The sequence below is a fragment of the Pungitius pungitius genome, unplaced genomic scaffold (assembly GCF_949316345.1).
Source record: "Pungitius pungitius unplaced genomic scaffold, fPunPun2.1 scaffold_36, whole genome shotgun sequence".
NCBI lineage: Eukaryota > Metazoa > Chordata > Actinopteri > Perciformes > Gasterosteidae > Pungitius > Pungitius pungitius.
In genome coordinates this window covers 415,066-434,674 of record NW_026909856.1, presented here as the reverse complement: position 1 = coordinate 434,674, position 19,609 = coordinate 415,066, and the positions used below count along the sequence as shown (strand labels likewise).

The window sequence follows — 19,609 nt, the reverse complement described above, 5'->3', positions numbered from 1 at the left end:
CAGAGAGAGAAGTGAAAAAGCTTACGGCACCTGGGATTCCCAGGCGGTCTTCCATCCAGGTACTAACCAGGCCCTGCTCTGCTTAGCTTCCGAGAACAGACGAGATCGGGCGGAACCAGAGAGGTATGGACGTAAGCTGCTTTTCATCTTTTTCCTAATCCTTTAAAACGTGTCAAAGATAATCAGAAGTTTCTTTTTCTAAAATTGAAGCAGTTGTTAGCATTGGCAAGAGAGGTTCCTAAAGCCTGAAGGTAACTTTACTTTTCTTCACTGGCAATTCTAACATGTTGGGTTAGCACCTGTATATCAACGGCTAAATTACAAACAACAGTATGCCAATCGTAAATGTTGACCAACACTAATTTAGCAATCATGAAACGGAATCATTTTGGATAATATTGTCTAATTTCCTTTCATATCCAACGTTAAAACAACACTAAACATGCATCTCTTCAACAATGTGATATACTTTTTGTAATTTGTAGGTGTACAATCTGCGGCGCTCTGCAGCTTTCAGAGAGAAGTGAAAAAGCTTACGGCACCTGGGATTCCCAGGCGGTCTTCCATCCAGGTACTAACCAGGCCCTGCTCTGCTTAGCTTCCGAGATCAGACGAGATCGGGCGGAACCAGAGAGGTATGGCCGTAAGCTGCTTTTTATCTTTTTCCTAATCCTTTATAATGCGTCAATGAATTATGACACGCCAGCCGTTGGCATCTTTGTGTGGGTTAAATAAGGGTATGCAAAGAAGGCTGTGACATCCCATGCCGAAAATTGGATGGACTAGAGAAGACCCGCCCAGGAGTCCCAGCCAATCGGTGAATGGCCATTGCAGTCCCCGCCACCTCAAATGGCCTGACGATGGTATGGACGTAAGCCACCTTTCATCTTCTTCCTATTGCATCTCTTCTACAATGTGAAATTTTTTTTACAATTGTGTAGGTGTACAATTTACGGCGCTGGGCGGCTTTCAGAGAGAGAAGTGAAAAAGCTTACGGCACCTGGGATTCCCAGGCGGTCTTCCATCCAGGTACTAACCAGGCCCTGCTCTGCTTAGCTTCCGAGATCAGACGAGATCGGGCGGAACCAGAGAGGTATGGACGTAAGCTGCTTTTCATCTTTTTCCTAATCCTTTAAAACGTGTCAAAGATAATCAGAAGTTTCTTTTTCTAAAATTAAAGCAGTTCTTAGCATTGGCAAGAGAGGTTCCTAAAGCCTGAAGGTAACTTTACTTTTCTTCACTGGCAATTCTAACATGTTGGGTTAGCACCTGTATTTCAACGGCTAAATTACAAACAACAGTATGCCAATCGTAAATGTTGACCAACACTAATTTAGCAATCATGAAACGGAATCATTTTGGATAATATTGTCTAATTTCCTTTCATATCCAACGTTAAAACAGGTGTACAATCTGCGGCGCTCGGCGGCTTTCGGAGAGAGAAGTGAAAAAGCTTACGGCACCTGGGATTCCCAGGCGGTCTTCCATCCAGGTACTAACCAGGCCCTGCTCTGCTTAGCTTCCGAGATCAGACGAGATCGGGCGGAACCAGAGAGGTATGGCCGTAAGCTGCTTTTTATCTTTTTCCTAATCCTTTATAATGTGTCAATGAATTATGACACGCCTGCCGTCGGCATCTTTGTGTGGGTTAAATAAGGGTATGCAAAGAAGGCTGTGACATCCCATGCCGAAAATTGGATGGACTAGAGAAGACCCGCCCAGGAGTCCCAGCCAATCGGTGAATGGCCATTGCAGTCCCCGCCACCTCAAATGGCCTGACGATGGTATGGACGTAAGCCACCTTTCATCTTCTTCCTATTGCATCTCTTCTACAATGTGAATTTTTTTTTACAATTGTGTAGGTGTACAATCTACGGCGCTGGGCGGCTTTCAGAGAGAGAAGTGAAAAAGCTTACGGCACCTGGGATTCCCAGGCGGTCTTCCATCCAGGTACTAACCAGGCCCTGCTCTGCTTAGCTTCCGAGATCAGACGAGATCGGGCGGAACCAGAGAGGTATGGACGTAAGCTGCTTTTCATCTTTTTCCTAATCCTTTAAAACGTGTCAAAGATAATCAGAAGTTTCTTTTTCTAAAATTGAAGCAGTTCTTAGCATTGGCAAGAGAGGTTCCTAAAGCCTGAAGGTAACTTTACTTTTCTTCACTGGCAATTCTAACATGTTGGGTTAGCACCTGTATTTCAACGGCTAAATTACAAACAACAGTATGCCAATCGTAAATGTTGATCAACACTAATTTAGCAATCATGAAACGGAATCATTTTGGATAATATTGTCTAATTTCCTTTCATATCCAACGTTAAAACAGGTGTACAATCTGCGGCGCTCGGCGGCTTTCGGAGAGAGAAGTGAAAAAGCTTACGGCACCTGGGATTCCCAGGCGGTCTTCCATCCAGGTACTAACCAGGCCCTGCTCTGCTTAGCTTCCGAGATCAGACGAGATCGGGCGGAACCAGAGAGGTATGGACGTAAGCTGCTTTTCATCTTTTTCCTAATCCTTTAAAACGTGTCAAAGATAATCAGAAGTTTCTTTTTCTAAAATTGAAGCAGTTCTTAGCATTGGCAAGAGAGGTTCCTAAAGCCTGAAGGTAACTTTACTTTTCTTCACTGGCAATTCTAACATGTTGGGTTAGCACCTGTATTTCAACGGCTAAATTACAAACAACAGTATGCCAATCGTAAATGTTGATCAACACTAATTTAGCAATCATGAAACGGAATCATTTTGGATAATATTGTCTAATTTCCTTTCATATCCAACGTTAAAACAACACTAAACATGCATCTCTTCAACAATGTGATATACTTTTTGTAATTTGTAGGTGTACAATCTGCGGCGCTCTGCAGCTTTCAGAGAGAAGTGAAAAAGCTTACGGCACCTGGGATTCCCAGGCGGTCTTCCATCCAGGTACTAACCAGGCCCTGCTCTGCTTAGCTTCCGAGATCAGACGAGATCGGGCGGAACCAGAGAGGTATGGCCGTAAGCTGCTTTTTATCTTTTTCCTAATCCTTTATAATGTGTCAATGAATTATGACACGCCTGCCGTCGGCATCTTTGTGTGGGTTAAATAAGGGTATGCAAAGAAGGCTGTGACATCCCATGCCGAAAATTGGATGGACTAGAGAAGACCCGCCCAGGAGTCCCAGCCAATCGGTGAATGGCCATTGCAGTCCCCGCCACCTCAAATGGCCTGACGATGGTATGGACGTAAGCCACCTTTCATCTTCTTCCTATTGCATCTCTTCTACAATGTGAATTTTTTTTTACAATTGTGTAGGTGTACAATCTACGGCGCTGGGCGGCTTTCAGAGAGAGAAGTGAAAAAGCTTACGGCACCTGGGATTCCCAGGCGGTCTTCCATCCAGGTACTAACCAGGCCCTGCTCTGCTTAGCTTCCGAGATCAGACGAGATCGGGCGGAACCAGAGAGGTATGGACGTAAGCTGCTTTTCATCTTTTTCCTAATCCTTTAAAACGTGTCAAAGATAATCAGAAGTTTCTTTTTCTAAAATTGAAGCAGTTCTTAGCATTGGCAAGAGAGGTTCCTAAAGCCTGAAGGTAACTTTACTTTTCTTCACTGGCAATTCTAACATGTTGGGTTAGCACCTGTATTTCAACGGCTAAATTACAAACAACAGTATGCCAATCGTAAATGTTGATCAACACTAATTTAGCAATCATGAAACGGAATCATTTTGGATAATATTGTCTAATTTCCTTTCATATCCAACGTTAAAACAGGTGTACAATCTGCGGCGCTCGGCGGCTTTCGGAGAGAGAAGTGAAAAAGCTTACGGCACCTGGGATTCCCAGGCGGTCTTCCATCCAGGTACTAACCAGGCCCTGCTCTGCTTAGCTTCCGAGATCAGACGAGATCGGGCGGAACCAGAGAGGTATGGACGTAAGCTGCTTTTCATCTTTTTCCTAATCCTTTAAAACGTGTCAAAGATAATCAGAAGTTTCTTTTTCTAAAATTGAAGCAGTTCTTAGCATTGGCAAGAGAGGTTCCTAAAGCCTGAAGGTAACTTTACTTTTCTTCACTGGCAATTCTAACATGTTGGGTTAGCACCTGTATTTCAACGGCTAAATTACAAACAACAGTATGCCAATCGTAAATGTTGATCAACACTAATTTAGCAATCATGAAACGGAATCATTTTGGATAATATTGTCTAATTTCCTTTCATATCCAACGTTAAAACAACACTAAACATGCATCTCTTCAACAATGTGATATACTTTTTGTAATTTGTAGGTGTACAATCTGCGGCGCTCTGCAGCTTTCAGAGAGAAGTGAAAAAGCTTACGGCACCTGGGATTCCCAGGCGGTCTTCCATCCAGGTACTAACCAGGCCCTGCTCTGCTTAGCTTCCGAGATCAGACGAGATCGGGCGGAACCAGAGAGGTATGGCCGTAAGCTGCTTTTTATCTTTTTCCTAATCCTTTATAATGTGTCAATGAATTATGACACGCCTGCCGTCGGCATCTTTGTGTGGGTTAAATAAGGGTATGCAAAGAAGGCTGTGACATCCCATGCCGAAAATTGGATGGACTAGAGAAGACCCGCCCAGGAGTCCCAGCCAATCGGTGAATGGCCATTGCAGTCCCCGCCACCTCAAATGGCCTGACGATGGTATGGACGTAAGCCACCTTTCATCTTCTTCCTATTGCATCTCTTCTACAATGTGAATTTTTTTTTACAATTGTGTAGGTGTACAATCTACGGCGCTGGGCGGCTTTCAGAGAGAGAAGTGAAAAAGCTTACGGCACCTGGGATTCCCAGGCGGTCTTCCATCCAGGTACTAACCAGGCCCTGCTCTGCTTAGCTTCCGAGATCAGACGAGATCGGGCGGAACCAGAGAGGTATGGACGTAAGCTGCTTTTCATCTTTTTCCTAATCCTTTAAAACGTGTCAAAGATAATCAGAAGTTTCTTTTTCTAAAATTGAAGCAGTTCTTAGCATTGGCAAGAGAGGTTCCTAAAGCCTGAAGGTAACTTTACTTTTCTTCACTGGCAATTCTAACATGTTGGGTTAGCACCTGTATTTCAACGGCTAAATTACAAACAACAGTATGCCAATCGTAAATGTTGATCAACACTAATTTAGCAATCATGAAACGGAATCATTTTGGATAATATTGTCTAATTTCCTTTCATATCCAACGTTAAAACAGGTGTACAATCTGCGGCGCTCGGCGGCTTTCGGAGAGAGAAGTGAAAAAGCTTACGGCACCTGGGATTCCCAGGCGGTCTTCCATCCAGGTACTAACCAGGCCCTGCTCTGCTTAGCTTCCGAGATCAGACGAGATCGGGCGGAACCAGAGAGGTATGGCCGTAAGCTGCTTTTTATCTTTTTCCTAATCCTTTATAATGCGTCAATGAATTATGACACGCCTGCCGTTGGCATCTTTGTGTGGGTTAAATAAGGGTATGCAAAGAAGGCTGTGACATCCCATGCCGAAAATTGGATGGACTAGAGAAGACCCGCCCAGGAGTCCCAGCCAATCGGTGAATGGCCATTGCAGTCCCCGCCACCTCAAATGGCCTGACGATGGTATGGACGTAAGCCACCTTTCATCTTCTTCCTATTGCATCTCTTCTACAATGTGAAATTTTTTTTACAATTGTGTAGGTGTACAATCTACGGCGCTGGGCGGCTTTCAGAGAGAGAAGTGAAAAAGCTTACGGCACCTGGGATTCCCAGGCGGTCTTCCATCCAGGTACTAACCAGGCCCTGCTCTGCTTAGCTTCCGAGATCAGACGAGATCGGGCGGAACCAGAGAGGTATGGACGTAAGCTGCTTTTCATCTTTTTCCTAATCCTTTAAAACGTGTCAAAGATAATCAGAAGTTTCTTTTTCTAAAATTGAAGCAGTTCTTAGCATTGGCAAGAGAGGTTCCTAAAGCCTGAAGGTAACTTTACTTTTCTTCACTGGCAATTCTAACATGTTGGGTTAGCACCTGTATTTCAACGGCTAAATTACAAACAACAGTATGCCAATCTTAAATGTTGATCAACACTAATTTAGCAATCATGAAACGGAATCATTTTGGATAATATTGTCTAATTTCCTTTCATATCCAACGTTAAAACAGGTGTACAATCTGCGGCGCTCGGCGGCTTTCGGAGAGAGAAGTGAAAAAGCTTACGGCACCTGGGATTCCCAGGCGGTCTTCCATCCAGGTACTAACCAGGCCCTGCTCTGCTTAGCTTCCGAGATCAGACGAGATCGGGCGGAACCAGAGAGGTATGGACGTAAGCTGCTTTTCATCTTTTTCCTAATCCTTTAAAACGTGTCAAAGATAATCAGAAGTTTCTTTTTCTAAAATTGAAGCAGTTCTTAGCATTGGCAAGAGAGGTTCCTAAAGCCTGAAGGTAACTTTACTTTTCTTCACTGGCAATTCTAACATGTTGGGTTAGCACCTGTATTTCAACGGCTAAATTACAAACAACAGTATGCCAATCGTAAATGTTGATCAACACTAATTTAGCAATCATGAAACGGAATCATTTTGGATAATATTGTCTAATTTCCTTTCATATCCAACGTTAAAACAGGTGTACAATCTGCGGCGCTCGGCGGCTTTCGGAGAGAGAAGTGAAAAAGCTTACGGCACCTGGGATTCCCAGGCGGTCTTCCATCCAGGTACTAACCAGGCCCTGCTCTGCTTAGCTTCCGAGATCAGACGAGATCGGGCGGAACCAGAGAGGTATGGCCGTAAGCTGCTTTTTATCTTTTTCCTAATCCTTTATAATGCGTCAATGAATTATGACACGCCTGCCGTTGGCATCTTTGTGTGGGTTAAATAAGGGTATGCAAAGAAGGCTGTGACATCCCATGCCGAAAATTGGATGGACTAGAGAAGACCCGCCCAGGAGTCCCAGCCAATCGGTGAATGGCCATTGCAGTCCCCGCCACCTCAAATGGCCTGACGATGGTATGGACGTAAGCCACCTTTCATCTTCTTCCTATTGCATCTCTTCTACAATGTGAAATTTTTTTTACAATTGTGTAGGTGTACAATCTACGGCGCTGGGCGGCTTTCAGAGAGAGAAGTGAAAAAGCTTACGGCACCTGGGATTCCCAGGCGGTCTTCCATCCAGGTACTAACCAGGCCCTGCTCTGCTTAGCTTCCGAGATCAGACGAGATCGGGCGGAACCAGAGAGGTATGGACGTAAGCTGCTTTTCATCTTTTTCCTAATCCTTTAAAACGTGTCAAAGATAATCAGAAGTTTCTTTTTCTAAAATTGAAGCAGTTCTTAGCATTGGCAAGAGAGGTTCCTAAAGCCTGAAGGTAACTTTACTTTTCTTCACTGGCAATTCTAACATGTTGGGTTAGCACCTGTATTTCAACGGCTAAATTACAAACAACAGTATGCCAATCGTAAATGTTGATCAACACTAATTTAGCAATCATGAAACGGAATCATTTTGGATAATATTGTCTAATTTCCTTTCATATCCAACGTTAAAACAGGTGTACAATCTGCGGCGCTCGGCGGCTTTCGGAGAGAGAAGTGAAAAAGCTTACGGCACCTGGGATTCCCAGGCGGTCTTCCATCCAGGTACTAACCAGGCCCTGCTCTGCTTAGCTTCCGAGATCAGACGAGATCGGGCGGAACCAGAGAGGTATGGACGTAAGCTGCTTTTCATCTTTTTCCTAATCCTTTAAAACGTGTCAAAGATAATCAGAAGTTTCTTTTTCTAAAATTGAAGCAGTTCTTAGCATTGGCAAGAGAGGTTCCTAAAGCCTGAAGGTAACTTTACTTTTCTTCACTGGCAATTCTAACATGTTGGGTTAGCACCTGTATTTCAACGGCTAAATTACAAACAACAGTATGCCAATCGTAAATGTTGACCAACACTAATTTAGCAATCATGAAACGGAATCATTTTGGATAATATTGTCTAATTTCCTTTCATATCCAACGTTAAAACAGGTGTACAATCTGCGGCGCTCGGCGGCTTTCGGAGAGAGAAGTGAAAAAGCTTACGGCACCTGGGATTCCCAGGCGGTCTTCCATCCAGGTACTAACCAGGCCCTGCTCTGCTTAGCTTCCGAGATCAGACGAGATCGGGCGGAACCAGAGAGGTATGGCCGTAAGCTGCTTTTTATCTTTTTCCTAATCCTTTATAATGCGTCAATGAATTATGACACGCCTGCCGTCGGCATCTTTGTGTGGGTTAAATAAGGGTATGCAAAGAAGGCTGTGACATCCCATGCCGAAAATTGGATGGACTAGAGAAGACCCGCCCAGGAGTCCCAGCCAATCGGTGAATGGCCATTGCAGTCCCCGCCACCTCAAATGGCCTGACGATGGTATGGACGTAAGCCACCTTTCATCTTCTTCCTATTGCATCTCTTCTACAATGTGAATTTTTTTTTACAATTGTGTAGGTGTACAATCTACGGCGCTGGGCGGCTTTCAGAGAGAGAAGTGAAAAAGCTTACAGCACCTGGGATTCCCAGGCGGTCTTCCATCCAGGTACTAACCAGGCCCTGCTCTGCTTAGCTTCCGAGATCAGACGAGATCGGGCGGAACCAGAGAGGTATGGACGTAAGCTGCTTTTCATCTTTTTCCTAATCCTTTAAAACGTGTCAAAGATAATCAGAAGTTTCTTTTTCTAAAATTGAAGCAGTTCTTAGCATTGGCAAGAGAGGTTCCTAAAGCCTGAAGGTAACTTTACTTTTCTTCACTGGCAATTCTAACATGTTGGGTTAGCACCTGTATTTCAACGGCTAAATTACAAACAACAGTATGCCAATCTTAAATGTTGATCAACACTAATTTAGCAATCATGAAACGGAATCATTTTGGATAATATTGTCTAATTTCCTTTCATATCCAACGTTAAAACAGGTGTACAATCTGCGGCGCTCGGCGGCTTTCGGAGAGAGAAGTGAAAAAGCTTACGGCACCTGGGATTCCCAGGCGGTCTTCCATCCAGGTACTAACCAGGCCCTGCTCTGCTTAGCTTCCGAGATCAGACGAGATCGGGCGGAACCAGAGAGGTATGGACGTAAGCTGCTTTTCATCTTTTTCCTAATCCTTTAAAACGTGTCAAAGATAATCAGAAGTTTCTTTTTCTAAAATTGAAGCAGTTCTTAGCATTGGCAAGAGAGGTTCCTAAAGCCTGAAGGTAACTTTACTTTTCTTCACTGGCAATTCTAACATGTTGGGTTAGCACCTGTATTTCAACGGCTAAATTACAAACAACAGTATGCCAATCGTAAATGTTGATCAACACTAATTTAGCAATCATGAAACGGAATCATTTTGGATAATATTGTCTAATTTCCTTTCATATCCAACGTTAAAACAGGTGTACAATCTGCGGCGCTCGGCGGCTTTCGGAGAGAGAAGTGAAAAAGCTTACGGCACCTGGGATTCCCAGGCGGTCTTCCATCCAGGTACTAACCAGGCCCTGCTCTGCTTAGCTTCCGAGATCAGACGAGATCGGGCGGAACCAGAGAGGTATGGCCGTAAGCTGCTTTTTATCTTTTTCCTAATCCTTTATAATGCGTCAATGAATTATGACACGCCTGCCGTTGGCATCTTTGTGTGGGTTAAATAAGGGTATGCAAAGAAGGCTGTGACATCCCATGCCGAAAATTGGATGGACTAGAGAAGACCCGCCCAGGAGTCCCAGCCAATCGGTGAATGGCCATTGCAGTCCCCGCCACCTCAAATGGCCTGACGATGGTATGGACGTAAGCCACCTTTCATCTTCTTCCTATTGCATCTCTTCTACAATGTGAAATTTTTTTTACAATTGTGTAGGTGTACAATCTACGGCGCTGGGCGGCTTTCAGAGAGAGAAGTGAAAAAGCTTACGGCACCTGGGATTCCCAGGCGGTCTTCCATCCAGGTACTAACCAGGCCCTGCTCTGCTTAGCTTCCGAGATCAGACGAGATCGGGCGGAACCAGAGAGGTATGGACGTAAGCTGCTTTTCATCTTTTTCCTAATCCTTTAAAACGTGTCAAAGATAATCAGAAGTTTCTTTTTCTAAAATTGAAGCAGTTCTTAGCATTGGCAAGAGAGGTTCCTAAAGCCTGAAGGTAACTTTACTTTTCTTCACTGGCAATTCTAACATGTTGGGTTAGCACCTGTATTTCAACGGCTAAATTACAAACAACAGTATGCCAATCGTAAATGTTGATCAACACTAATTTAGCAATCATGAAACGGAATCATTTTGGATAATATTGTCTAATTTCCTTTCATATCCAACGTTAAAACAGGTGTACAATCTGCGGCGCTCGGCGGCTTTCGGAGAGAGAAGTGAAAAAGCTTACGGCACCTGGGATTCCCAGGCGGTCTTCCATCCAGGTACTAACCAGGCCCTGCTCTGCTTAGCTTCCGAGATCAGACGAGATCGGGCGGAACCAGAGAGGTATGGACGTAAGCTGCTTTTCATCTTTTTCCTAATCCTTTAAAACGTGTCAAAGATAATCAGAAGTTTCTTTTTCTAAAATTGAAGCAGTTCTTAGCATTGGCAAGAGAGGTTCCTAAAGCCTGAAGGTAACTTTACTTTTCTTCACTGGCAATTCTAACATGTTGGGTTAGCACCTGTATTTCAACGGCTAAATTACAAACAACAGTATGCCAATCGTAAATGTTGACCAACACTAATTTAGCAATCATGAAACGGAATCATTTTGGATAATATTGTCTAATTTCCTTTCATATCCAACGTTAAAACAGGTGTACAATCTGCGGCGCTCGGCGGCTTTCGGAGAGAGAAGTGAAAAAGCTTACGGCACCTGGGATTCCCAGGCGGTCTTCCATCCAGGTACTAACCAGGCCCTGCTCTGCTTAGCTTCCGAGATCAGACGAGATCGGGCGGAACCAGAGAGGTATGGCCGTAAGCTGCTTTTTATCTTTTTCCTAATCCTTTATAATGCGTCAATGAATTATGACACGCCTGCCGTCGGCATCTTTGTGTGGGTTAAATAAGGGTATGCAAAGAAGGCTGTGACATCCCATGCCGAAAATTGGATGGACTAGAGAAGACCCGCCCAGGAGTCCCAGCCAATCGGTGAATGGCCATTGCAGTCCCCGCCACCTCAAATGGCCTGACGATGGTATGGACGTAAGCCACCTTTCATCTTCTTCCTATTGCATCTCTTCTACAATGTGAATTTTTTTTTACAATTGTGTAGGTGTACAATCTACGGCGCTGGGCGGCTTTCAGAGAGAGAAGTGAAAAAGCTTACAGCACCTGGGATTCCCAGGCGGTCTTCCATCCAGGTACTAACCAGGCCCTGCTCTGCTTAGCTTCCGAGATCAGACGAGATCGGGCGGAACCAGAGAGGTATGGACGTAAGCTGCTTTTCATCTTTTTCCTAATCCTTTAAAACGTGTCAAAGATAATCAGAAGTTTCTTTTTCTAAAATTGAAGCAGTTCTTAGCATTGGCAAGAGAGGTTCCTAAAGCCTGAAGGTAACTTTACTTTTCTTCACTGGCAATTCTAACATGTTGGGTTAGCACCTGTATTTCAACGGCTAAATTACAAACAACAGTATGCCAATCGTAAATGTTGATCAACACTAATTTAGCAATCATGAAACGGAATCATTTTGGATAATATTGTCTAATTTCCTTTCATATCCAACGTTAAAACAGGTGTACAATCTGCGGCGCTCGGCGGCTTTCGGAGAGAGAAGTGAAAAAGCTTACGGCACCTGGGATTCCCAGGCGGTCTTCCATCCAGGTACTAACCAGGCCCTGCTCTGCTTAGCTTCCGAGATCAGACGAGATCGGGCGGAACCAGAGAGGTATGGCCGTAAGCTGCTTTTTATCTTTTTCCTAATCCTTTATAATGCGTCAATGAATTATGACACGCCTGCCGTTGGCATCTTTGTGTGGGTTAAATAAGGGTATGCAAAGAAGGCTGTGACATCCCATGCCGAAAATTGGATGGACTAGAGAAGACCCGCCCAGGAGTCCCAGCCAATCGGTGAATGGCCATTGCAGTCCCCGCCACCTCAAATGGCCTGACGATGGTATGGACGTAAGCCACCTTTCATCTTCTTCCTATTGCATCTCTTCTACAATGTGAATTTTTTTTTACAATTGTGTAGGTGTACAATCTACGGCGCTGGGCGGCTTTCAGAGAGAGAAGTGAAAAAGCTTACGGCACCTGGGATTCCCAGGCGGTCTTCCATCCAGGTACTAACCAGGCCCTGCTCTGCTTAGCTTCCGAGATCAGACGAGATCGGGCGGAACCAGAGAGGTATGGACGTAAGCTGCTTTTCATCTTTTTCCTAATCCTTTAAAACGTGTCAAAGATAATCAGAAGTTTCTTTTTCTAAAATTGAAGCAGTTCTTAGCATTGGCAAGAGAGGTTCCTAAAGCCTGAAGGTAACTTTACTTTTCTTCACTGGCAATTCTAACATGTTGGGTTAGCACCTGTATTTCAACGGCTAAATTACAAACAACAGTATGCCAATCGTAAATGTTGATCAACACTAATTTAGCAATCATGAAACGGAATCATTTTGGATAATATTGTCTAATTTCCTTTCATATCCAACGTTAAAACAGGTGTACAATCTGCGGCGCTCGGCGGCTTTCGGAGAGAGAAGTGAAAAAGCTTACGGCACCTGGGATTCCCAGGCGGTCTTCCATCCAGGTACTAACCAGGCCCTGCTCTGCTTAGCTTCCGAGATCAGACGAGATCGGGCGGAACCAGAGAGGTATGGACGTAAGCTGCTTTTCATCTTTTTCCTAATCCTTTAAAACGTGTCAAAGATAATCAGAAGTTTCTTTTTCTAAAATTGAAGCAGTTCTTAGCATTGGCAAGAGAGGTTCCTAAAGCCTGAAGGTAACTTTACTTTTCTTCACTGGCAATTCTAACATGTTGGGTTAGCACCTGTATTTCAACGGCTAAATTACAAACAACAGTATGCCAATCGTAAATGTTGACCAACACTAATTTAGCAATCATGAAACGGAATCATTTTGGATAATATTGTCTAATTTCCTTTCATATCCAACGTTAAAACAGGTGTACAATCTGCGGCGCTCGGCGGCTTTCGGAGAGAGAAGTGAAAAAGCTTACGGCACCTGAGATTCCCAGGCGGTCTTCCATCCAGGTACTAACCAGGCCCTGCTCTACTTAGCTTCCGAGATCAGACGAGATCGGGCGGAACCAGAGAGGTATGGACGTAAGCTGCTTTTCATCTTTTTCCTAATCCTTTAAAACGTGTCAAAGATAATCAGAAGTTTCTTTTTCTAAAATTGAAGCAGTTCTTAGCATTGGCAAGAGAGGTTCCTAAAGCCTGAAGGTAACTTTACTTTTCTTCACTGGCAATTCTAACATGTTGGGTTAGCACCTGTATTTCAACGGCTAAATTACAAGCAACAGTATGCCAATCGTAAATGTTGACCAACACTAATTTAGCAATCATGAAACGGAATCATTTTGGATAATATTGTCTAATTTCCTTTCATATCCAACGTTAAAACAACACTAAACATGCATCTCTTCAACAATGTGATATACTTTTTGTAATTTGTAGGTGTACAATCTGCGGCGCTCTGCAGCTTTCAGAGAGAAGTGAAAAAGCTTACGGCACCTGGGATTCCCAGGCGGTCTTCCATCCAGGTACTAACCAGGCCCTGCTCTGCTTAGCTTCCGAGATCAGACGAGATCGGGCGGAACCAGAGAGGTATGGCCGTAAGCTGCTTTTTATCTTTTTCCTAATCCTTTATAATGCGTCAATGAATTATGACACGCCAGCCGTTGGCATCTTTGTGTGGGTTAAATAAGGGTATGCAAAGAAGGCTGTGACATCCCATGCCGAAAATTGGATGGACTAGAGAAGACCCGCCCAGGAGTCCCAGCCAATCGGTGAATGGCCATTGCAGTCCCCGCCACCTCAAATGGCCTGACGATGGTATGGACGTAAGCCACCTTTCATCTTCTTCCTATTGCATCTCTTCTACAATGTGAAATTTTTTTTACAATTGTGTAGGTGTACAATTTACGGCGCTGGGCGGCTTTCAGAGAGAGAAGTGAAAAAGCTTACGGCACCTGGGATTCCCAGGCGGTCTTCCATCCAGGTACTAACCAGGCCCTGCTCTGCTTAGCTTCCGAGATCAGACGAGATCGGGCGGAACCAGAGAGGTATGGACGTAAGCTGCTTTTCATCTTTTTCCTAATCCTTTAAAACGTGTCAAAGATAATCAGAAGTTTCTTTTTCTAAAATTAAAGCAGTTCTTAGCATTGGCAAGAGAGGTTCCTAAAGCCTGAAGGTAACTTTACTTTTCTTCACTGGCAATTCTAACATGTTGGGTTAGCACCTGTATTTCAACGGCTAAATTACAAACAACAGTATGCCAATCGTAAATGTTGACCAACACTAATTTAGCAATCATGAAACGGAATCATTTTGGATAATATTGTCTAATTTCCTTTCATATCCAACGTTAAAACAGGTGTACAATCTGCGGCGCTCGGCGGCTTTCGGAGAGAGAAGTGAAAAAGCTTACGGCACCTGGGATTCCCAGGCGGTCTTCCATCCAGGTACTAACCAGGCCCTGCTCTGCTTAGCTTCCGAGATCAGACGAGATCGGGCGGAACCAGAGAGGTATGGCCGTAAGCTGCTTTTTATCTTTTTCCTAATCCTTTATAATGCGTCAATGAATTATGACACGCCAGCCGTTGGCATCTTTGTGTGGGTTAAATAAGGGTATGCAAAGAAGGCTGTGACATCCCATGCCGAAAATTGGATGGACTAGAGAAGACCCGCCCAGGAGTCCCAGCCAATCGGTGAATGGCCATTGCAGTCCCCGCCACCTCAAATGGCCTGACGATGGTACGGACGTAAGCCACCTTTCATCTTCTTCCTATTGCATCTCTTCTACAATGTGAAATTTTTTTTACAATTGTGTAGGTGTACAATTTACGGCGCTGGGCGGCTTTCAGAGAGAGAAGTGAAAAAGCTTACGGCACCTGGGATTCCCAGGCGGTCTTCCATCCAGGTACTAACCAGGCCCTGCTCTGCTTAGCTTCCGAGATCAGACGAGATCGGGCGGAACCAGAGAGGTATGGACGTAAGCTGCTTTTCATCTTTTTCCTAATCCTTTAAAACGTGTCAAAGATAATCAGAAGTTTCTTTTTCTAAAATTAAAGCAGTTCTTAGCATTGGCAAGAGAGGTTCCTAAAGCCTGAAGGTAACTTTACTTTTCTTCACTGGCAATTCTAACATGTTGGGTTAGCACCTGTATTTCAACGGCTAAATTACAAACAACAGTATGCCAATCGTAAATGTTGACCAACACTAATTTAGCAATCATGAAACGGAATCATTTTGGATAATATTGTCTAATTTCCTTTCATATCCAACGTTAAAACAGGTGTACAATCTGCGGCGCTCGGCGGCTTTCGGAGAGAGAAGTGAAAAAGCTTACGGCACCTGGGATTCCCAGGCGGTCTTCCATCCAGGTACTAACCAGGCCCTGCTCTGCTTAGCTTCCGAGATCAGACGAGATCGGGCGGAACCAGAGAGGTATGGCCGTAAGCTGCTTTTTATCTTTTTCCTAATCCTTTATAATGCGTCAATGAATTATGACACGCCAGCCGTTGGCATCTTTGTGTGGGTTAAATAAGGGTATGCAAAGAAGGCTGTGACATCCCATGCCGAAAATTGGATGGACTAGAGAAGACCCGCCCAGGAGTCCCAGCCAATCGGTGAATGGCCATTGCAGTCCCCGCCACCTCAAATGGCCTGACGATGGTACGGACGTAAGCCACCTTTCATCTTCTTCCTATTGCATCTCTTCTACAATGTGAATTTTTTTTTACAATTGTGTAGGTGTACAATCTACGGCGCTGGGCGGCTTTCAGAGAGAGAAGTGAAAAAGCTTACGGCACCTGGGATTCCCAGGCGGTCTTCCATCCAGGTACTAACCAGGCCCTGCTCTGCTTAGCTTCCGAGAACAGACGAGATCGGGCGGAACCAGAGAGGTATGGACGTAAGCTGCTTTTCATCTTTTTCCTAATCCTTTAAAACGTGTCAAAGATAATCAGAAGTTTCTTTTTCTAAAATTGAAGCAGTTGTTAGCATTGGCAAGAGAGGTTCCTAAAGCCTGAAGGTAACTTTACTTTTCTTCACTGGCAATTCTAACATGTTGGGTTAGCACCTGTATTTCAACGGCTAAATTACAAACAACAGTATGCCAATCGTAAATGTTGACCAACACTAATTTAGCAATCATGAAACGGAATCATTTTGGATAATATTGTCTAATTTCCTTTCATATCCAACGTTAAAACAACACTAAACATGCATCTCTTCAACAATGTGATATACTTTTTGTAATTTGTAGGTGTACAATCTGCGGCGCTCTGCAGCTTTCAGAGAGAAGTGAAAAAGCTTACGGCACCTGGGATTCCCAGGCGGTCTTCCATCCAGGTACTAACCAGGCCCTGCTCTGCTTAGCTTCCGAGATCAGACGAGATCGGGCGGAACCAGAGAGGTATGGCCGTAAGCTGCTTTTTATCTTTTTCCTAATCCTTTATAATGCGTCAATGAATTATGACACGCCAGCCGTTGGCATCTTTGTGTGGGTTAAATAAGGGTATGCAAAGAAGGCTGTGACATCCCATGCCGAAAATTGGATGGACTAGAGAAGACCCGCCCAGGAGTCCCAGCCAATCGGTGAATGGCCATTGCAGTCCCCGCCACCTCAAATGGCCTGACGATGGTATGGACGTAAGCCACCTTTCATCTTCTTCCTATTGCATCTCTTCTACAATGTGAAATTTTTTTTACAATTGTGTAGGTGTACAATTTACGGCGCTGGGCGGCTTTCAGAGAGAGAAGTGAAAAAGCTTACGGCACCTGGGATTCCCAGGCGGTCTTCCATCCAGGTACTAACCAGGCCCTGCTCTGCTTAGCTTCCGAGATCAGACGAGATCGGGCGGAACCAGAGAGGTATGGACGTAAGCTGCTTTTCATCTTTTTCCTAATCCTTTAAAACGTGTCAAAGATAATCAGAAGTTTCTTTTTCTAAAATTAAAGCAGTTCTTAGCATTGGCAAGAGAGGTTCCTAAAGCCTGAAGGTAACTTTACTTTTCTTCACTGGCAATTCTAACATGTTGGGTTAGCACCTGTATTTCAACGGCTAAATTACAAACAACAGTATGCCAATCGTAAATGTTGACCAACACTAATTTAGCAATCATGAAACGGAATCATTTTGGATAATATTGTCTAATTTCCTTTCATATCCAACGTTAAAACAGGTGTACAATCTGCGGCGCTCGGCGGCTTTCGGAGAGAGAAGTGAAAAAGCTTACGGCACCTGGGATTCCCAGGCGGTCTTCCATCCAGGTACTAACCAGGCCCTGCTCTGCTTAGCTTCCGAGATCAGACGAGATCGGGCGGAACCAGAGAGGTATGGCCGTAAGCTGCTTTTTATCTTTTTCCTAATCCTTTATAATGCGTCAATGAATTATGACACGCCAGCCGTTGGCATCTTTGTGTGGGTTAAATAAGGGTATGCAAAGAAGGCTGTGACATCCCATGCCGAAAATTGGATGGACTAGAGAAGACCCGCCCAGGAGTCCCAGCCAATCGGTGAATGGCCATTGCAGTCCCCGCCACCTCAAATGGCCTGACGATGGTACGGACGTAAGCCACCTTTCATCTTCTTCCTATTGCATCTCTTCTACCATGTGAAATTTTTTTTACAATTGTGTAGGTGTACAATTTACGGCGCTGGGCGGCTTTCGGAGAGAGAAGTGAAAAAGCTTACGGCACCTGGGATTCCCAGGCGGTCTTCCATCCAGGTACTAACCAGGCCCTGCTCTGCTTAGCTTCCGAGATCAGACGAGATCGGGCGGAACCAGAGAGGTATGGACGTAAGCTGCTTTTCATCTTTTTCCTAATCCTTTAAAACGTGTCAAAGATAATCAGAAGTTTCTTTTTCTAAAATTGAAGCAGTTGTTAGCATTGGCAAGAGAGGTTCCTAAAGCCTGAAGGTAACTTTACTTTTCTTCACTGGCAATTCTAACATGTTGGGTTAGCACCTGTATTTCAACGGCTAAATTACAAACAACAGTATGCCAATCGTAAATGTTGACCAACACTAATTTAGCAATCATGAAACGGAATCATTTTGGATAATATTGTCTAATTTCCTTTCATATCCAACGTTAAAACAGGTGTACAATCTGCGGCGCTCGGCGGCTTTCGGAGAGAGAAGTGAAAAAGCTTACGGCACCTGGGATTCCCAGGCGGTCTTCCATCCAGGTACTAACCAGGCCCTGCTCTGCTTAGCTTCCGAGATCAGACGAGATCGGGCGGAACCAGAGAGGTATGGACGTAAGCTGCTTTTCATCTTTTTCCTAATCCTTTAAAACGTGTCAAAGATAATCAGAAGTTTCTTTTTCTAAAATTGAAGCAGTTCTTAGCATTGGCAAGAGAGGTTCCTAAAGCCTGAAGGTAACTTTACTTTTCTTCACTGGCAATTCTAACATGTTGGGTTAGCACCTGTATTTCAACGGCTAAATTACAAACAACAGTATGCCAATCGTAAATGTTGACCAACACTAATTTAGCAATCATGAAACGGAATCATTTTGGATAATATTGTCTAATTTCCTTTCATATCCAACGTTAAAACAGGTGTACAATCTGCGGCGCTCGGCGGCTTTCGGAGAGAGAAGTGAAAAAGCTTACGGCACCTGGGATTCCCAGGCGGTCTTCCATCCAGGTACTAACCAGGCCCTGCTCTGCTTAGCTTCCGAGATCAGACGAGATCGGGCGGAACCAGAGAGGTATGGCCGTAAGCTGCTTTTTATCTTTTTCCTAATCCTTTATAATGCGTCAATGAATTATGACACGCCTGCCGTCGGCATCTTTGTGTGGGTTAAATAAGGGTATGCAAAGAAGGCTGTGACATCCCATGCCGAAAATTGGATGGACTAGAGAAGACCCGCCCAGGAGTCCCAGCCAATCGGTGAATGGCCATTGCAGTCCCCGCCACCTCAAATGGCCTGACGATGGTATGGACGTAAGCCACCTTTCATCTTCTTCCTATTGCATCTCTTCTACAATGTGAATTTTTTTTTACAATTGTGTAGGTGTACAATCTACGGCGCTGGGCGGCTTTCAGAGAGAGAAGTGAAAAAGCTTACAGCACCTGGGATTCCCAGGCGGTCTTCCATTCAGGTACTAACCAGGCCCTGCTCTGCTTAGCTTCCGAGATCAGACGAGATCGGGCGGAACCAGAGAGGTATGGACGTAAGCTGCTTTTCATCTTTTTCCTAATCCTTTAAAACGTGTCAAAGATAATCAGAAGTTTCTTTTTCTAAAATTGAAGCAGTTCTTAGCATTGGCAAGAGAGGTTCCTAAAGCCTGAAGGTAACTTTACTTTTCTTCACTGGCAATTCTAACATGTTGGGTTAGCACCTGTATTTCAACGGCTAAATTACAAACAACAGTATGCCAATCGTAAATGTTGATCAACACTAATTTAGCAATCATGAAACGGAATCATTTTGGATAATATTGTCTAATTTCCTTTCATATCCAACGTTAAAACAGGTGTACAATCTGCGGCGCTCGGCGGCT

The 19,609-nt window shown here is 44.3% G+C and overlaps 42 non-coding genes across 42 annotated transcripts; all 42 read right to left on the bottom strand.

The window, feature by feature from the left end:
- Positions 1 to 18: 18 nt before the first annotated feature.
- LOC134115706 (5S ribosomal RNA) lies at positions 19 to 137 on the bottom strand. The gene has a single exon (XR_009948069.1). It is a non-coding gene; the product is annotated as a 5S ribosomal RNA (ribosomal RNA).
- Positions 138 to 530: 393 nt separating this feature from the next.
- LOC134116067 (5S ribosomal RNA) lies at positions 531 to 649 on the bottom strand. The gene has a single exon (XR_009948417.1). It is a non-coding gene; the product is annotated as a 5S ribosomal RNA (ribosomal RNA).
- Positions 650 to 988: 339 nt separating this feature from the next.
- Positions 989 to 1,107, bottom strand: LOC134115502 (5S ribosomal RNA). The gene has a single exon (XR_009947865.1). It is a non-coding gene; the product is annotated as a 5S ribosomal RNA (ribosomal RNA).
- A 344-nt stretch (positions 1,108 to 1,451) lies between these two features.
- LOC134116066 (5S ribosomal RNA) lies at positions 1,452 to 1,570 on the bottom strand. Its single transcript, XR_009948416.1, has one exon. It is a non-coding gene; the product is annotated as a 5S ribosomal RNA (ribosomal RNA).
- A 339-nt stretch (positions 1,571 to 1,909) lies between these two features.
- On the bottom strand, positions 1,910 to 2,028 carry LOC134115501 (5S ribosomal RNA). Its single transcript, XR_009947864.1, has one exon. It is a non-coding gene; the product is annotated as a 5S ribosomal RNA (ribosomal RNA).
- Positions 2,029 to 2,372: 344 nt separating this feature from the next.
- LOC134115500 (5S ribosomal RNA) lies at positions 2,373 to 2,491 on the bottom strand. Its single transcript, XR_009947863.1, has one exon. It is a non-coding gene; the product is annotated as a 5S ribosomal RNA (ribosomal RNA).
- A 393-nt stretch (positions 2,492 to 2,884) lies between these two features.
- LOC134116065 (5S ribosomal RNA) lies at positions 2,885 to 3,003 on the bottom strand. The gene has a single exon (XR_009948415.1). It is a non-coding gene; the product is annotated as a 5S ribosomal RNA (ribosomal RNA).
- A 339-nt stretch (positions 3,004 to 3,342) lies between these two features.
- LOC134115499 (5S ribosomal RNA) lies at positions 3,343 to 3,461 on the bottom strand. Its single transcript, XR_009947862.1, has one exon. It is a non-coding gene; the product is annotated as a 5S ribosomal RNA (ribosomal RNA).
- A 344-nt stretch (positions 3,462 to 3,805) lies between these two features.
- On the bottom strand, positions 3,806 to 3,924 carry LOC134115498 (5S ribosomal RNA). The gene has a single exon (XR_009947861.1). It is a non-coding gene; the product is annotated as a 5S ribosomal RNA (ribosomal RNA).
- A 393-nt stretch (positions 3,925 to 4,317) lies between these two features.
- On the bottom strand, positions 4,318 to 4,436 carry LOC134116064 (5S ribosomal RNA). The gene has a single exon (XR_009948414.1). It is a non-coding gene; the product is annotated as a 5S ribosomal RNA (ribosomal RNA).
- Positions 4,437 to 4,775: 339 nt separating this feature from the next.
- LOC134115496 (5S ribosomal RNA) lies at positions 4,776 to 4,894 on the bottom strand. The gene has a single exon (XR_009947859.1). It is a non-coding gene; the product is annotated as a 5S ribosomal RNA (ribosomal RNA).
- Positions 4,895 to 5,238: 344 nt separating this feature from the next.
- Positions 5,239 to 5,357, bottom strand: LOC134116063 (5S ribosomal RNA). The gene has a single exon (XR_009948413.1). It is a non-coding gene; the product is annotated as a 5S ribosomal RNA (ribosomal RNA).
- Positions 5,358 to 5,696: 339 nt separating this feature from the next.
- Positions 5,697 to 5,815, bottom strand: LOC134115495 (5S ribosomal RNA). Its single transcript, XR_009947858.1, has one exon. It is a non-coding gene; the product is annotated as a 5S ribosomal RNA (ribosomal RNA).
- Positions 5,816 to 6,159: 344 nt separating this feature from the next.
- Positions 6,160 to 6,278, bottom strand: LOC134115494 (5S ribosomal RNA). The gene has a single exon (XR_009947857.1). It is a non-coding gene; the product is annotated as a 5S ribosomal RNA (ribosomal RNA).
- A 344-nt stretch (positions 6,279 to 6,622) lies between these two features.
- LOC134116062 (5S ribosomal RNA) lies at positions 6,623 to 6,741 on the bottom strand. The gene has a single exon (XR_009948412.1). It is a non-coding gene; the product is annotated as a 5S ribosomal RNA (ribosomal RNA).
- Positions 6,742 to 7,080: 339 nt separating this feature from the next.
- LOC134115493 (5S ribosomal RNA) lies at positions 7,081 to 7,199 on the bottom strand. The gene has a single exon (XR_009947856.1). It is a non-coding gene; the product is annotated as a 5S ribosomal RNA (ribosomal RNA).
- Positions 7,200 to 7,543: 344 nt separating this feature from the next.
- On the bottom strand, positions 7,544 to 7,662 carry LOC134115492 (5S ribosomal RNA). Its single transcript, XR_009947855.1, has one exon. It is a non-coding gene; the product is annotated as a 5S ribosomal RNA (ribosomal RNA).
- Positions 7,663 to 8,006: 344 nt separating this feature from the next.
- On the bottom strand, positions 8,007 to 8,125 carry LOC134116060 (5S ribosomal RNA). The gene has a single exon (XR_009948410.1). It is a non-coding gene; the product is annotated as a 5S ribosomal RNA (ribosomal RNA).
- A 339-nt stretch (positions 8,126 to 8,464) lies between these two features.
- On the bottom strand, positions 8,465 to 8,583 carry LOC134115542 (5S ribosomal RNA). The gene has a single exon (XR_009947905.1). It is a non-coding gene; the product is annotated as a 5S ribosomal RNA (ribosomal RNA).
- A 344-nt stretch (positions 8,584 to 8,927) lies between these two features.
- Positions 8,928 to 9,046, bottom strand: LOC134115491 (5S ribosomal RNA). The gene has a single exon (XR_009947854.1). It is a non-coding gene; the product is annotated as a 5S ribosomal RNA (ribosomal RNA).
- A 344-nt stretch (positions 9,047 to 9,390) lies between these two features.
- Positions 9,391 to 9,509, bottom strand: LOC134116059 (5S ribosomal RNA). Its single transcript, XR_009948409.1, has one exon. It is a non-coding gene; the product is annotated as a 5S ribosomal RNA (ribosomal RNA).
- A 339-nt stretch (positions 9,510 to 9,848) lies between these two features.
- LOC134115490 (5S ribosomal RNA) lies at positions 9,849 to 9,967 on the bottom strand. The gene has a single exon (XR_009947853.1). It is a non-coding gene; the product is annotated as a 5S ribosomal RNA (ribosomal RNA).
- Positions 9,968 to 10,311: 344 nt separating this feature from the next.
- LOC134115489 (5S ribosomal RNA) lies at positions 10,312 to 10,430 on the bottom strand. Its single transcript, XR_009947852.1, has one exon. It is a non-coding gene; the product is annotated as a 5S ribosomal RNA (ribosomal RNA).
- Positions 10,431 to 10,774: 344 nt separating this feature from the next.
- On the bottom strand, positions 10,775 to 10,893 carry LOC134116058 (5S ribosomal RNA). The gene has a single exon (XR_009948408.1). It is a non-coding gene; the product is annotated as a 5S ribosomal RNA (ribosomal RNA).
- A 339-nt stretch (positions 10,894 to 11,232) lies between these two features.
- LOC134115540 (5S ribosomal RNA) lies at positions 11,233 to 11,351 on the bottom strand. Its single transcript, XR_009947903.1, has one exon. It is a non-coding gene; the product is annotated as a 5S ribosomal RNA (ribosomal RNA).
- A 344-nt stretch (positions 11,352 to 11,695) lies between these two features.
- LOC134116057 (5S ribosomal RNA) lies at positions 11,696 to 11,814 on the bottom strand. The gene has a single exon (XR_009948407.1). It is a non-coding gene; the product is annotated as a 5S ribosomal RNA (ribosomal RNA).
- Positions 11,815 to 12,153: 339 nt separating this feature from the next.
- Positions 12,154 to 12,272, bottom strand: LOC134115488 (5S ribosomal RNA). The gene has a single exon (XR_009947851.1). It is a non-coding gene; the product is annotated as a 5S ribosomal RNA (ribosomal RNA).
- Positions 12,273 to 12,616: 344 nt separating this feature from the next.
- LOC134115487 (5S ribosomal RNA) lies at positions 12,617 to 12,735 on the bottom strand. The gene has a single exon (XR_009947850.1). It is a non-coding gene; the product is annotated as a 5S ribosomal RNA (ribosomal RNA).
- Positions 12,736 to 13,079: 344 nt separating this feature from the next.
- LOC134115722 (5S ribosomal RNA) lies at positions 13,080 to 13,198 on the bottom strand. The gene has a single exon (XR_009948085.1). It is a non-coding gene; the product is annotated as a 5S ribosomal RNA (ribosomal RNA).
- Positions 13,199 to 13,591: 393 nt separating this feature from the next.
- Positions 13,592 to 13,710, bottom strand: LOC134116056 (5S ribosomal RNA). Its single transcript, XR_009948406.1, has one exon. It is a non-coding gene; the product is annotated as a 5S ribosomal RNA (ribosomal RNA).
- Positions 13,711 to 14,049: 339 nt separating this feature from the next.
- LOC134115485 (5S ribosomal RNA) lies at positions 14,050 to 14,168 on the bottom strand. The gene has a single exon (XR_009947848.1). It is a non-coding gene; the product is annotated as a 5S ribosomal RNA (ribosomal RNA).
- A 344-nt stretch (positions 14,169 to 14,512) lies between these two features.
- LOC134116055 (5S ribosomal RNA) lies at positions 14,513 to 14,631 on the bottom strand. Its single transcript, XR_009948405.1, has one exon. It is a non-coding gene; the product is annotated as a 5S ribosomal RNA (ribosomal RNA).
- Positions 14,632 to 14,970: 339 nt separating this feature from the next.
- LOC134115484 (5S ribosomal RNA) lies at positions 14,971 to 15,089 on the bottom strand. The gene has a single exon (XR_009947847.1). It is a non-coding gene; the product is annotated as a 5S ribosomal RNA (ribosomal RNA).
- A 344-nt stretch (positions 15,090 to 15,433) lies between these two features.
- On the bottom strand, positions 15,434 to 15,552 carry LOC134116054 (5S ribosomal RNA). Its single transcript, XR_009948404.1, has one exon. It is a non-coding gene; the product is annotated as a 5S ribosomal RNA (ribosomal RNA).
- Positions 15,553 to 15,891: 339 nt separating this feature from the next.
- On the bottom strand, positions 15,892 to 16,010 carry LOC134115705 (5S ribosomal RNA). The gene has a single exon (XR_009948068.1). It is a non-coding gene; the product is annotated as a 5S ribosomal RNA (ribosomal RNA).
- A 393-nt stretch (positions 16,011 to 16,403) lies between these two features.
- On the bottom strand, positions 16,404 to 16,522 carry LOC134116053 (5S ribosomal RNA). Its single transcript, XR_009948403.1, has one exon. It is a non-coding gene; the product is annotated as a 5S ribosomal RNA (ribosomal RNA).
- Positions 16,523 to 16,861: 339 nt separating this feature from the next.
- Positions 16,862 to 16,980, bottom strand: LOC134115483 (5S ribosomal RNA). Its single transcript, XR_009947846.1, has one exon. It is a non-coding gene; the product is annotated as a 5S ribosomal RNA (ribosomal RNA).
- A 344-nt stretch (positions 16,981 to 17,324) lies between these two features.
- Positions 17,325 to 17,443, bottom strand: LOC134116052 (5S ribosomal RNA). Its single transcript, XR_009948402.1, has one exon. It is a non-coding gene; the product is annotated as a 5S ribosomal RNA (ribosomal RNA).
- Positions 17,444 to 17,782: 339 nt separating this feature from the next.
- On the bottom strand, positions 17,783 to 17,901 carry LOC134115482 (5S ribosomal RNA). The gene has a single exon (XR_009947845.1). It is a non-coding gene; the product is annotated as a 5S ribosomal RNA (ribosomal RNA).
- A 344-nt stretch (positions 17,902 to 18,245) lies between these two features.
- LOC134115481 (5S ribosomal RNA) lies at positions 18,246 to 18,364 on the bottom strand. Its single transcript, XR_009947844.1, has one exon. It is a non-coding gene; the product is annotated as a 5S ribosomal RNA (ribosomal RNA).
- Positions 18,365 to 18,708: 344 nt separating this feature from the next.
- LOC134116051 (5S ribosomal RNA) lies at positions 18,709 to 18,827 on the bottom strand. The gene has a single exon (XR_009948401.1). It is a non-coding gene; the product is annotated as a 5S ribosomal RNA (ribosomal RNA).
- A 339-nt stretch (positions 18,828 to 19,166) lies between these two features.
- Positions 19,167 to 19,285, bottom strand: LOC134115546 (5S ribosomal RNA). The gene has a single exon (XR_009947909.1). It is a non-coding gene; the product is annotated as a 5S ribosomal RNA (ribosomal RNA).
- Between the last annotated feature and the right edge of the window lie 324 nt (positions 19,286 to 19,609).